We start from the raw sequence: 11,197 nt of genomic DNA, 5'->3' as shown, positions 1-11,197 counted from the left end.
CCCTCTCTATCTCTCTTACTAGAGAGGCATGTAGACTCTCTACAGTGACCAGTGGATATTTGTAAGGACCATTAGGTGAGGACCACCTCTCATGCCTATATAAAGAGGCCCCCACTAAGCACAAATTGGGAGACACAAGGGAGAACACACTTGAGCACCACCCAGGCTCCATGCACTCTAAATTCCACTCACCACTAAGCACATAATGCACCTCCCAAGCTAGGGAGCTCATGGTATCATGTTTTGTTATAAGCATGGGCATTTTAGCATTGGCCACATCACCACCACCACCAATCTCCACCCACACCATGGTTGATTTACTAGTCATGACCACCCCATACACATAAGGCACTCACTATCACCCTGCAAGGCAACATGAGCATGCTAGGATTGAATGCACCGACACCATGCTACCTTGGGCCACTCTCGATGCTAGTAATTGATGTTGATGGTGGCTGCATCGTCTTGATGTTTCCTTCAACTAACCTCCCACTAACGTGTTAACCCCGCTAACTCCAAAGTTTGCCATGCACCATATGGTGCTTGCATTCCATCATGCATCCCTAGTGCCAAGAGAAAGGTTGGTATCAGCCAAGATCCCTCCTTAGCTCTGTTTCCCCCCATGTCCATGGGATGATTCATCTCTTGTATATCACTCTGCTTGTGCTTCAACACGTGAGCCATCACTAGTAAGTCATGTTGCATTCCAACCTTGTCACATACCTCTCTCGTACACACACTCCTGATTGTTGACTATGCATTTTCTATATTCGGACGTTTGCTATATCACCATTTCATGTTGGTTACCTAGATGGCATCTCACTTTTGCTACCCTAGGTCATCTATGTCTGCGTCCTAGCTGCACTTATGCTAGGTGGTGCCCCTCTATAATTATAGGATAAATCCTATCTCGAGATGATGCTTGGGGATGTTCAGGTTGTGTGTGGTGTAGAGGCCACCCCATATGGCATGTCATTTCCGACTATCATTTTCTTGGTGCCTCCATCGAGGATCCTTTTATGAAACCCTTCAATTTACAAGACTAAAAACCCTAACCTTTTATGGATGGATGAATGGTTAACAGATTTTGCTAACTGGATGACAAAAGAAGAAGAGCTCCAAGCAGAACTAGATGAACTTCGCATCTCCATCGAGGCTGGAGTGCCAAGCATAACGGTAATATATTTGTAGTGGGAAAGACAACCAGCATGTCAAACAGTGTGCCAAAGAGAAGGAGGAGGAAGTTGAGATCATGTCTGCAACCTACGACCAACCCGCAACAACAAGATGGAGGGATCTATGCACAATAGAAAATCAACACTATTCTACTTCGAGAATTAGGTAACTTAAGTCACTTAGGTAACTATCATAGCCAGTTTCCAAGTTGCACCTGATGCTGCAACACAGATAACAGAAGCACATGTTCACGCTCTCACTAGAGAGACTAGGGATCTACTAAGCCTGTTTCAGGAAAGGGCACCACCCTCTCCCAGAAGTTTGGACAGTGTATAAGGACCTCTAAGCTTCACATGAATCAGTACAATCTACCTCAAGGGAGATCACACATTCCGATATGAGTATGGTCAATCAAGGTAATACTGGGCTGGAAGGCTCACTACCAACACGTCATCGACACCATGCTGGGTGGGGAGTGCTTCTTTGAGGTTCTGGTGACAGATTAGCCATTTGTCCTACCTTTGGTACAAGGCAATGTACTGTTTGAGATTTTAATTTATGTTCTATTATAAAAAGGGTATACACACTTCCTTGTAAAGAAAAAATAAATCTTTTGATTGCAAGCTAAGCACAGTGTCTTTCTAGCTCTCTCTCTCAGTAGTCATAGCAAGTGTAGCATTTCCAACATTTAAAGGAAAGAAGGGGAAGGATTTGGTAACAGATTTCTTATATGACTTTGAAGTAGCATGTGGAGTAAGCAACAAAGATACAAATGAATCCCGGGTTAGCATATTTAAGCATCTCATGAATCTGGAAGCTAGGTCGTGGTACAATGCACTCCCAAAAGCAACTAAGGATGACTCGGAGCCCTTAAAAACTGCTTTTAAGAGGCGCTTTGGGGGAGGTACCACTTCAAAGAAGATGTGGGACAAGTTGAGAAACTTGAAGCAGAAGGGTCTTTTAGAGTATGCCACCTATGAGTCCAAGTTTGTGGATTTGTGGGAATGGTGGATTGAGTCACTGGAAAGAGGGGAAGTTGCACCCGATTTCCTAAAAAAGGAACAATTTACGCATGGCTTGTGTTTGCTGCTCAAAGAGAAGGTGAAGGGTAGATTCTTGGCTACATACGAGTTAGCCATGGAGATTGCTCTCCTTAAGGACAAGAAGCTACAGATGAAGGACGAATAAACCAAGTCAACTGATGCAGGAACATCGCGTCGACCAACAACCACGACAACCACCATTCCTCCACCACCACCAGTTGTTGGAGTAAGAAATGACCAACAAGATACGTTGGCCCACATTATTGACCGACTACAAAATTTATATGTCCACTTGATACATCAAGGTAGGAATCAAGAGAGAGATCAAGACCCGGGGAGAGCACGACAAAAAACAGGGAGTATCACTGCTACAACTGCGGAGAAGATGGTAATGGTATGTACTACTATCCCAAGCCACGACAAAACTATAATCGAGGAGGTAGAAGAAACCAACTCTCACCCCCTAGAGAGAGAACACCTTCACCCTGAGCACCAGCCCCACCAACATAAATTTTACGTCCACCCCAAGCACCACCACAAGGACCCATTCCACCTCTTCCACCGGCACCACCACCTTATCGCCCTGTAAACATCATAAGGTTAGAGGAGAAAGGAAAGGCTATAGTAGTGGATCCACCCAGAGTAAAGGAGAGAGCTAAGGGTAAGGAGAAGGTAACCTTTGTAGAACCATTTGAAGCCATGACTGTAAAGAGAGCTAGGAGGGAGAAAACTGCACAAATTGATGGAGAGAGAAGCATGAAGGGAGAGATAGCAAGAGGCCGTCAAGGCCACGACGGAAAATAGGCATCACCGCCTTTCAGTTAGGGGAGATTTCTAGGCCCTATGATCTTACATTGGATGTGGCACAGCAAGGACCAAAGATTACATGGACACAACTACTACATCTCGCACCAAAGGTAAGGCGGAAATGGTCCAAAATGGTAAGTACAAGGTGCTCCAAAGCAAAGGTAGCCGGAGAAATTTTGGGTTGCAACATGGATGACATCCTTCCAATCGTTGACATCAACATAAAGGGTAAGAGGGTTGGAAACACCTACAATGATGGTGGTGCACAATTTTGTGTGATGCTTTGGCTAGGACTTGAGGTTGACAGGCCTTCTCCATGCAAGGCAAAGATGGAAAACAACGCAAAGTAAAATGTGCGGGTGTGGTAAGTGTTGTGAATGTAAAAGCCTTCAATACTGAGGTAGAAGCAGATGTTTTTGTGATGCCAACTAAGGAGGAGGTCTATCCATTGATCTTGGGAAGGCCATGGTTGATGGCCATAAAGGCAAAGCAGTACTGGGGTGCTGAGCTTCTACGCATGACTGGTAAGAAAGGGGAAACATCCACTACGACATGAGGATAGACAAGAAGAAACAAATGGACCTAGAGACATTAGCAGATGAGACCACCAGTGAGTCTTCCACTTCTGAGGAGGAGACCACTTCCACCAATGAGAGTGACAGTTCCATAGATATGATGGGTATCATCATGAAGGATCTACAAAGGATAAGCACAACTGGTGACCCATCATAGGAAAAATCAACGAAGGGGAAAATAAATCACCTATCCTAGGAGAAAGTAGGTTGAAGAGTTTGCTATCTATGGAGTTAAAAATCGAAGAGAAGGATACTTTTTTGCAAATGCTGATGGGATTTACTAACCTTTTCATTGACAATTATGAAAGAATCACAGGTATTACAGTAGTGAGGCATCATGTTAAGCTAAAGGAAGGAGTAAAACCAGTTGTGCAAAAGCTGCGATGGCTGGGGTCATACAAGAAAAGGTACTCCTTGCCGAGGTAAGGAAGCTACGGGAAGTAGAGTTTATCTATCTTGTGGAAAACTTAGAGTGGGTGTCACCCATAGTAGCGACGCTGTCAATTGCGCATGGAAAGAGAAATTTCAGAAATTTTTGTAAGCACTATTGGGGTTAAACAAGGATGTCCATTGTCACCAACTCTCTTTGGTCTATGCATCGATCAATTGGAACAAATGGTACTTGAATTTATGCAAGAAGAAGGCATTGAAGAGGTCACTATTTGCAATGCGGTAATCATGCTTTTGTTGTATGCGGATGATGTAGTGCTTCTAGCACACACTTTAGAAGATGCACAAAAGCTTATGGTTGTTCTTGAGAACTTTTGCTTGCATAGTGGGCTGATTGTAAATGAATCCAAAACAAAGGTTATGCTTGTGAAAACCAACCATAAGGAGAAGCCATGCATTGTGTACAACAATGCAACACTTGAAGTTGTTGAGAGCTTTAAGTACCTTGGCCTTGAGGTTCCATCCAATCACAAGTGGCATGAATGTACAATGCGTCATTTGGAAGTGGGAAAGAGAGCATTTTATGCATTTGAGAACATGTGTAATGCAGGAAACATCAAGTGTTAGGTTCTCAAGAAGTATCTTTTTGATGCACTGGTTACACCGGTTCTTCTTTATGGAGTTGAAGTGTGGGGCGGGAGCATCTCAAAGTCTACTTGGAAAGAGTTTGAGAATGTCCAAAAGTGTTTTCTTACAAACTTTCTCCAAGTTAAGACACAAACACCATATATGCTCCTACTTCTTGAGTCGGGATCTCTTCCAATTGAGGTTATGGGCATGGAAAGGGTTGTGGAGTACATGATAAAGATGCATCAAAACCCCTCACATCGACTTTCTACAATTGCATGGGAAGCAAGCAAAAAAGTTCAAAAGACGCATAAAAGCAAAATCTTGAGCACGGGATGGATGCAAGACATAAAGAAGTGGTTTGGGAGATGGGATGCATTACACTTGCTACACGATGCGTCAATTGACTCTCAAGTGAATGAAGCTTTTCTACAATGCCAATGTATTACGGCTTTGGGAGAAATCCGGTGGGTCATGCTTCATACATTACACCACCCATATTGCCCCCAACTACAAAACCATGATCTTTGCTGAGAGAGGAACCCGTACTCACACTTACATGCTTGAGCCTATTCCCTTGTCCACGATACGCACTATCGTAGCCATTCGTCTTAGCTCCCATTTCCTTCGATGCAAGATAGGGCGTTGGGGCAATGGAGAAGAGTCAAATCGACTGTGTACATTATGCTCACTGCAAGTTCAAGAGTCTGAGTACCACCCACTACTAGAGTGCTCAGCTTTTCGTCACATCCGAACTTGCTTCTCTCACATTTTCAGCCATAACTTAGACCTACACACTTTCCTCTCCCAGCCACAGTGTGGGCTCTCCATTGTGACTCTCATCACCACAATTTTGGAGCATACATTTCTCATGTCGCATACATCCCGGCTCATAGTGTCAAATTTCTCCTCTTTCAATACATGGTCATGCTCTACTTTGCTCATCCGCTCCTTCAAAGCATTCAAATCCACAAGAGAGCGTTTACATTCCTTGACTTCCTCTTCAAGTTGCATCAAACGTGTTGTTTGCATCTCAAGTGTCCTCTTAAGATTCTCATTCTCAACCACAAGTACCCTTAGTGTGTCATTCTCCATTGCAAGTGCTCGTAAGTCTTCGCCTTGTTTGTTTACGATCTCTTGCAATGATACCAAGTACGCCATGATCATGGTTTCTGATGTCATTGGTTGGGTGGTTGTGTTGCTATTTCCACACATAGGAGATTTTGGATCATTTTCCACAATGGTTGTGGACCTTGTTGAAGAAGAAGAACCCCTGCGAGTGCCGGAAGACATTGTATGTAAAATAAGAGATGAGAGTCAATTTTCTTGAACCTGTTCACTTCGGAAATGCTTCTACAGAAATGCCTTCCATAACTCTATAAATTTTTCTCTTTACATCAATGTGTAGAGGGCTTCGTGCTCTTTGATTGAGGCTATAAATCACCCAAATCAGAGTTCGGATGAAGAAGCTATGATCAAAAGAGTGGATTGTTGTCTACTAGGTCAAAAAACGGCTGCGTTTTTTGTGTGTGTGTGTGTGTGTGTGTGTGTGTGTGTGTGTGTGTGTGTGTGTGTGTGTGTGTGTGTGTGTGTGTGTGTGTGTGTGTGTGTGTGTGTGTGTGTGAGAGAGAGAGAGAGAGAGAGAGAGAGAGAGAGAGAGAGAGAGAGAGAGAGAGAGAGGTTTCAGGAAAGGTGATCGGGAGGGAGAGAGAGATAGAGGGAAAAGGGTGGTGGCGAGACAGAGAGAGAAGAGATGGGGAGAGGGAAAAGGAGAAAGAGAGAGAGAGAGAGAGAGAGAGAGAGAGAGAGAGAGAGAGAGAGAGAGAGAGAGGGGGGGGGGGCGGGCGGGGGGGGGACTGCGCTAGGAAAATACATTTTCGTACTCAAAGAAAATAAGGGCAAACTTGAGCTTTTTGAATTTTTAGGTCAAAAATTGAAGGTTTTGTCGGTATTTATACTTAAACTTGTGTAAATTTCTTAGTTTTATTCCAAGATAGCTCAAAATATAACCGAGATTTTACGATTAAAAACATTATACCCCTAGTGTTTTTTAATTCTAATAGGGGGTTGGAGAGGGCGAGCAGAGAGAGAGAGAGAGAGAGAGAGAGAGAGAGAGAGAGAGAGAGAGAGAGAGAGAGAGAGAGAGAGAGAGAGAGAGAGAGAGAGAGAGAGTTCTATTATCATCCTCGGAGGTCAAATATGACCTATGGGACCAAATGAACATGTCACATGGCAAGTGGAGGTTATAAGTGACTCTCGATGCTCAAAAATGGTTGAAATGAGCATCGCAGTAGAGAGCCCACATTGTGGTTGGGAGAGGAAGGTATGTAGGGAGAGCTCATGGCTGAATATATGTGGAAAAGAGGACCTAATGTGGTCAAAATCTGAACACTCAAGTAGTGTGTGGTACTCACTCTCTTGCACTTGACGAGGGCATAAGGTGCAAAGTCGATGAGACTCCTCGCTAATGCCCCAACGTCCTTTCTTGCAGCGTAGAGAATGGGAGCTAAGACAAATGGAGGCAATGGTGTGGATTGCACTCAATGGGATGTGCTCAAGGGTGTAGGGATGGGTTTGGTTACCGCGCTCGGAGAAGAAGAGAGATTTGTAGTTTGGGACAATGTGTGTGGTGTAATGGCTGAAGCGAGAACCTCCAGATTTCTCCCAAGTCGTGATACATTGGGGTTGTAAGAAGGCCTCATTAACCTAGGAGTTGATCGACGCATCCTTGACCAAGTGACATGCATCCCATCTTCGAAACCATTTCTTGATGTCAAGCATCTACCCCAAACTTAGTATTTTGCTCTTGCATGTCTTTTGGACCTTTTGACTTGCTTCATATGCGATTCTATGAAGTCGATACAAAGAGCTACGTTGTGTCTTAAGCATATAGTCCACAGCTCTTTGCATGTCCAAGACCTCAATGGGAAGCGATCCGGACTCAAGAAGTAAGAGCATGCAGGGTGTTTGTGTCTTGACTTGGAGAAAGTTGGTGAGAAAACACTTTTGGACATTCTCAAACACTTTCCAAGTAGACTTCCCGATGCTACCACCCCACACCTCCACTCCATAAAGAAGCACCGGTGTCACCAATGTGTCAAAGAGGCACTTTTTGAGATCCCAACACGTGATCTCTCCAGCATTGCAGATGTTCTCAAATGCATAATAAGCCCTCTTTCCGGCTTCCAAGCGACGCATTTCACAATCCTTCTATCTATGATTGGATGGAACCTCAAGGCCAAGGTACTTGAAGCTATCTACCACTTCAAGTTGCTCATTGTTGTATACAATGCATGGATTTTCATCATTGAGGGTCTTTACAAGCATAGCCTTGTTTTTTGATCCATTCACAATCAGCCCGCTATGTAGGCAAAAACGTTCCATGCCTTCTTGTTGCATAAAATCAAGAACCATGCATTCCAATTCGTCAATAAGTAGCCCAAAGAGGGTTGGGGAAAGTGGGCATCCTTGTTTGACACCAATGGTGCTTGCAAAAAATTTTGAAATTCCATCTCCCATACGTAGTCGACATATCACTTTTTGGTAGATGCGAAAGATTGCATGCATAAATTCTCTCGGCACCTGAAGTCTTTGCATACGTCTCCAAAGATTTGCTCGCGGTACCATAGAGAGAGAGAGAGAGAGAGAGAGAGAGAGAGAGATAGATTTTATTATCGTCCTTGGAGGTCAAATATGACCTATGGGACCAAAGTTACATGTGATGTAGTATGTGTATGGTTGATGAGTGACTCTCGATGCTCCAAAATTGTGGTGATGAGAGTCGCAATGGAGAGCCCACACTTTGGCTGGGAGAGGAAAGTGTGTAGGTATAAGTTATAGCTGAAAATGTGAGAGAAGCAAGTTCGGATGTGACCAAAAGCTGAGCACTCTAATAGTGTGCGGTACTCAGACTCTTGAACTTGCAGTGAGAATAATGTGCACAGTCGATTTGACTCTTCTCCATTGCCCCAACGTCCTATCTCGCATCAAAAGAAATGGGAGCTAAGCCGAATGTCTGCGATAGTGCGTATCGCCGACAAGGGGATAGACTCAAGCATGTAAGTATGACTACGGTTTCCTCTTTCAACGAAGAACATGGTTTTGTAGTTGGGGGCAATATGGGTGGTGTAATGTATAAAGAGTGACCCACCGGATTTGTCCCAAGCCGTAATAAATTGGTGTTGTAAAAAAGCTTCATTCACTTGGGAGTCAATTGAAGCATCATGTAGCAAGTGTAATGCATCCCATCTCCCAAACCACTACTTTATGTCTTGCATCCATCCCGTGCTCAAGATCTTTCTTTTCTGCGTCTTTTGAACTTTTTTGTTTGCTTCCCATGCAATTGTAGAAAGTCGATGTGAGGGGTTTTGACACATCTTTATCATGTACTCCACAACCCTTTCCATGCACATAACCTCAATTGGAAGACATTCCGACTCAAGAAGTAGGAGCATATATGGTGTTTGTGTCTTCACTTGGAGAAAGTTTATAAGAAACCACTTTTGGACATTCTCAAACTCTTTCCAAGTAGACTTTGAGATGCTCCTTCCCCACACTTCAACTCCATAAAGAAGAACCGGTGTCACCAATGCATCGAAAAGATACTTCTTGAGAACCCAACACTTGATGTTTCTCGCATTACACATGTTCTCAAATGCATAAAATGCTCTCTTTCCCGCTTCCAAACAACGCATAGCACATTCATGCCACTTGTGATTGGACAGAACCTCAAGGCCAAGGTATTTAAAGATCTCAACAACTTCAAGTGTCTCATTGTTGTACACAATGCATGGTTTCTCCTTATGGTTGGTTTTCACAAGCATAACCTTTGTCTTAGATTTATTCACAATCAGCCCACTATGCAAGCAAAAGTTCTCAAGGACAACCATAAGATTTTGTGCATCTTCTAAAGCGTGTGCTAGAAGCACTACATCATCCGCATACAACAAAAGCATGATTACCATATTGCAAATAGTGACCTCCTCAATGCCTTCTTCTTGCATAAAGTCAAGTACCATTTGCTACAATTGATCGATGCATAGACCAAAGTGATTTGGTGACAACGGATATCCTTGTTTAACCCCAATAGTGCTTACAAAAATTTCTAAAATTTCTCTTCCCATGTGCAATTGACAAATCACCTTCTCATAGATTCGAGAAACCGCAAGCATAAACTCACTTGGCACTTGGAGTTCTTCCATCCTTCTCCACAAATTGTTACGTGGAATCATATCAAAGGCTTTCTTAAAGTCCACAAAACAACAATACAATTGCTTGCCTTTCAACCGACTTTCCTCCATGAGGTGACAAGATGATCAATAGGGCTATGGCATCGATAAAAGCCCGCTTTCCCCTTTGCACGCTTGTCATTATCTTCAGCCCAATCACTCAATTTCATCTCCATTATGCACCCAAATAATTTTTCCATAAGAGACCCAATCATTATATTTTGGTAGTTGTTTAGATTCTTTACATCCCCTCCTTTGTGAAAAAGCTTAATCCAATTAGTACTCCAATCATAAGACATACCATGTTGAAGTGCAAGGTTGAACATATCACACATCCATTCATGGGTAAAATCTCTCATCCATTTGATCATCTCCAGCTTGATACCTTGAAGATCTCCCGCTTTGCGAGTAGCCAACTTCTCAAGCCCTCCGCATACATTCTGAATAGTAAAAAAAGAGGGCATACATGGGAGTGAACCATTAAATGGAATTTTTTTAGCATTTGCTTGCTCATATAATTGCCTACAATGTGTGTACATATCCACAAGACTCTAGTTACCAAAACTCTCAACCCACTTGCCCCTCAAGTTTCTCCAAAATCTTCCATATGCATGTGCCTTTCCTTGGACTTGAAAAAGTTGTTGCTTTACTTCCCATATTCTTCTCTTCTTTTGAATCAATGCTTTGTATGTATGCAAATGACTGTGATAGTTTTCTTTGTCCATAGTTGCATCAAGATTTATCAAGGACTTTCGAGCATCTTGACATTCTTTACCAAAACACCTTTTTCGTGATCTATCTTTGTTGATACTATGGAGATGCTTTATAGCAAATCATTCTTCGGCACAAGAACAAAAAAAATTCCTGAAAGCTTCCCATTTAGTTTGCAATGGTGCATCATATTGAAGCTTTGTCATCCATAACTTTTGCTCAACCATTTCGATGTACCTTGGTGCCCGTTTGAAATCCATACATAGTGATAATTTCTCTTTCCTTTGGTTGAGATTATCATGCTTATTTTCTTCTCCACATGAAAGGTCAATACATGAGGTGCAATGGTCGGATTCCGGGGTCCATTGGCCAAACATAAAACTCTTTATGTGATACATGATGGCTTCGGAGAATAGCATATAGTCAATCACACTATCCCCATTATGTCTCCTACATGTAAATCCACTGGTTCCACTCCACAAAGATACACCATTGGCAATGAGCATACCCATGCCATTACATATGTGTAAAAGTAACTTTCCATAGTGATCCGGATCTTTCTCATCCATGGAAGAATGATCATACAAGTGAACTTCCTCCAACTCCCTTGAAATGTATGGCATATCAAATTGTTATCATG

At 42.9% G+C, this 11,197-nt stretch overlaps 1 pseudogene; it reads left to right on the top strand.

Moving 5' to 3' along the window:
• Nucleotides 1–3,342: 3,342 nt before the first annotated feature.
• The window catches only part of LOC147454277 (uncharacterized), an 83,338-nt pseudogene continuing 75,483 nt past the window's right edge, over nt 3,343–11,197 (top strand).

Source organism: Adiantum capillus-veneris, chromosome 7 (assembly GCF_014529385.1).
Source record: "Adiantum capillus-veneris isolate H3 chromosome 7, ASM1452938v2, whole genome shotgun sequence".
In the NCBI taxonomy this organism is placed as follows: domain Eukaryota; kingdom Viridiplantae; phylum Streptophyta; class Polypodiopsida; order Polypodiales; family Pteridaceae; genus Adiantum; species Adiantum capillus-veneris.
The sequence above is the reverse complement of the archived record's forward strand: the minus strand, read 5'-3'. Positions and strand labels throughout refer to the sequence as shown.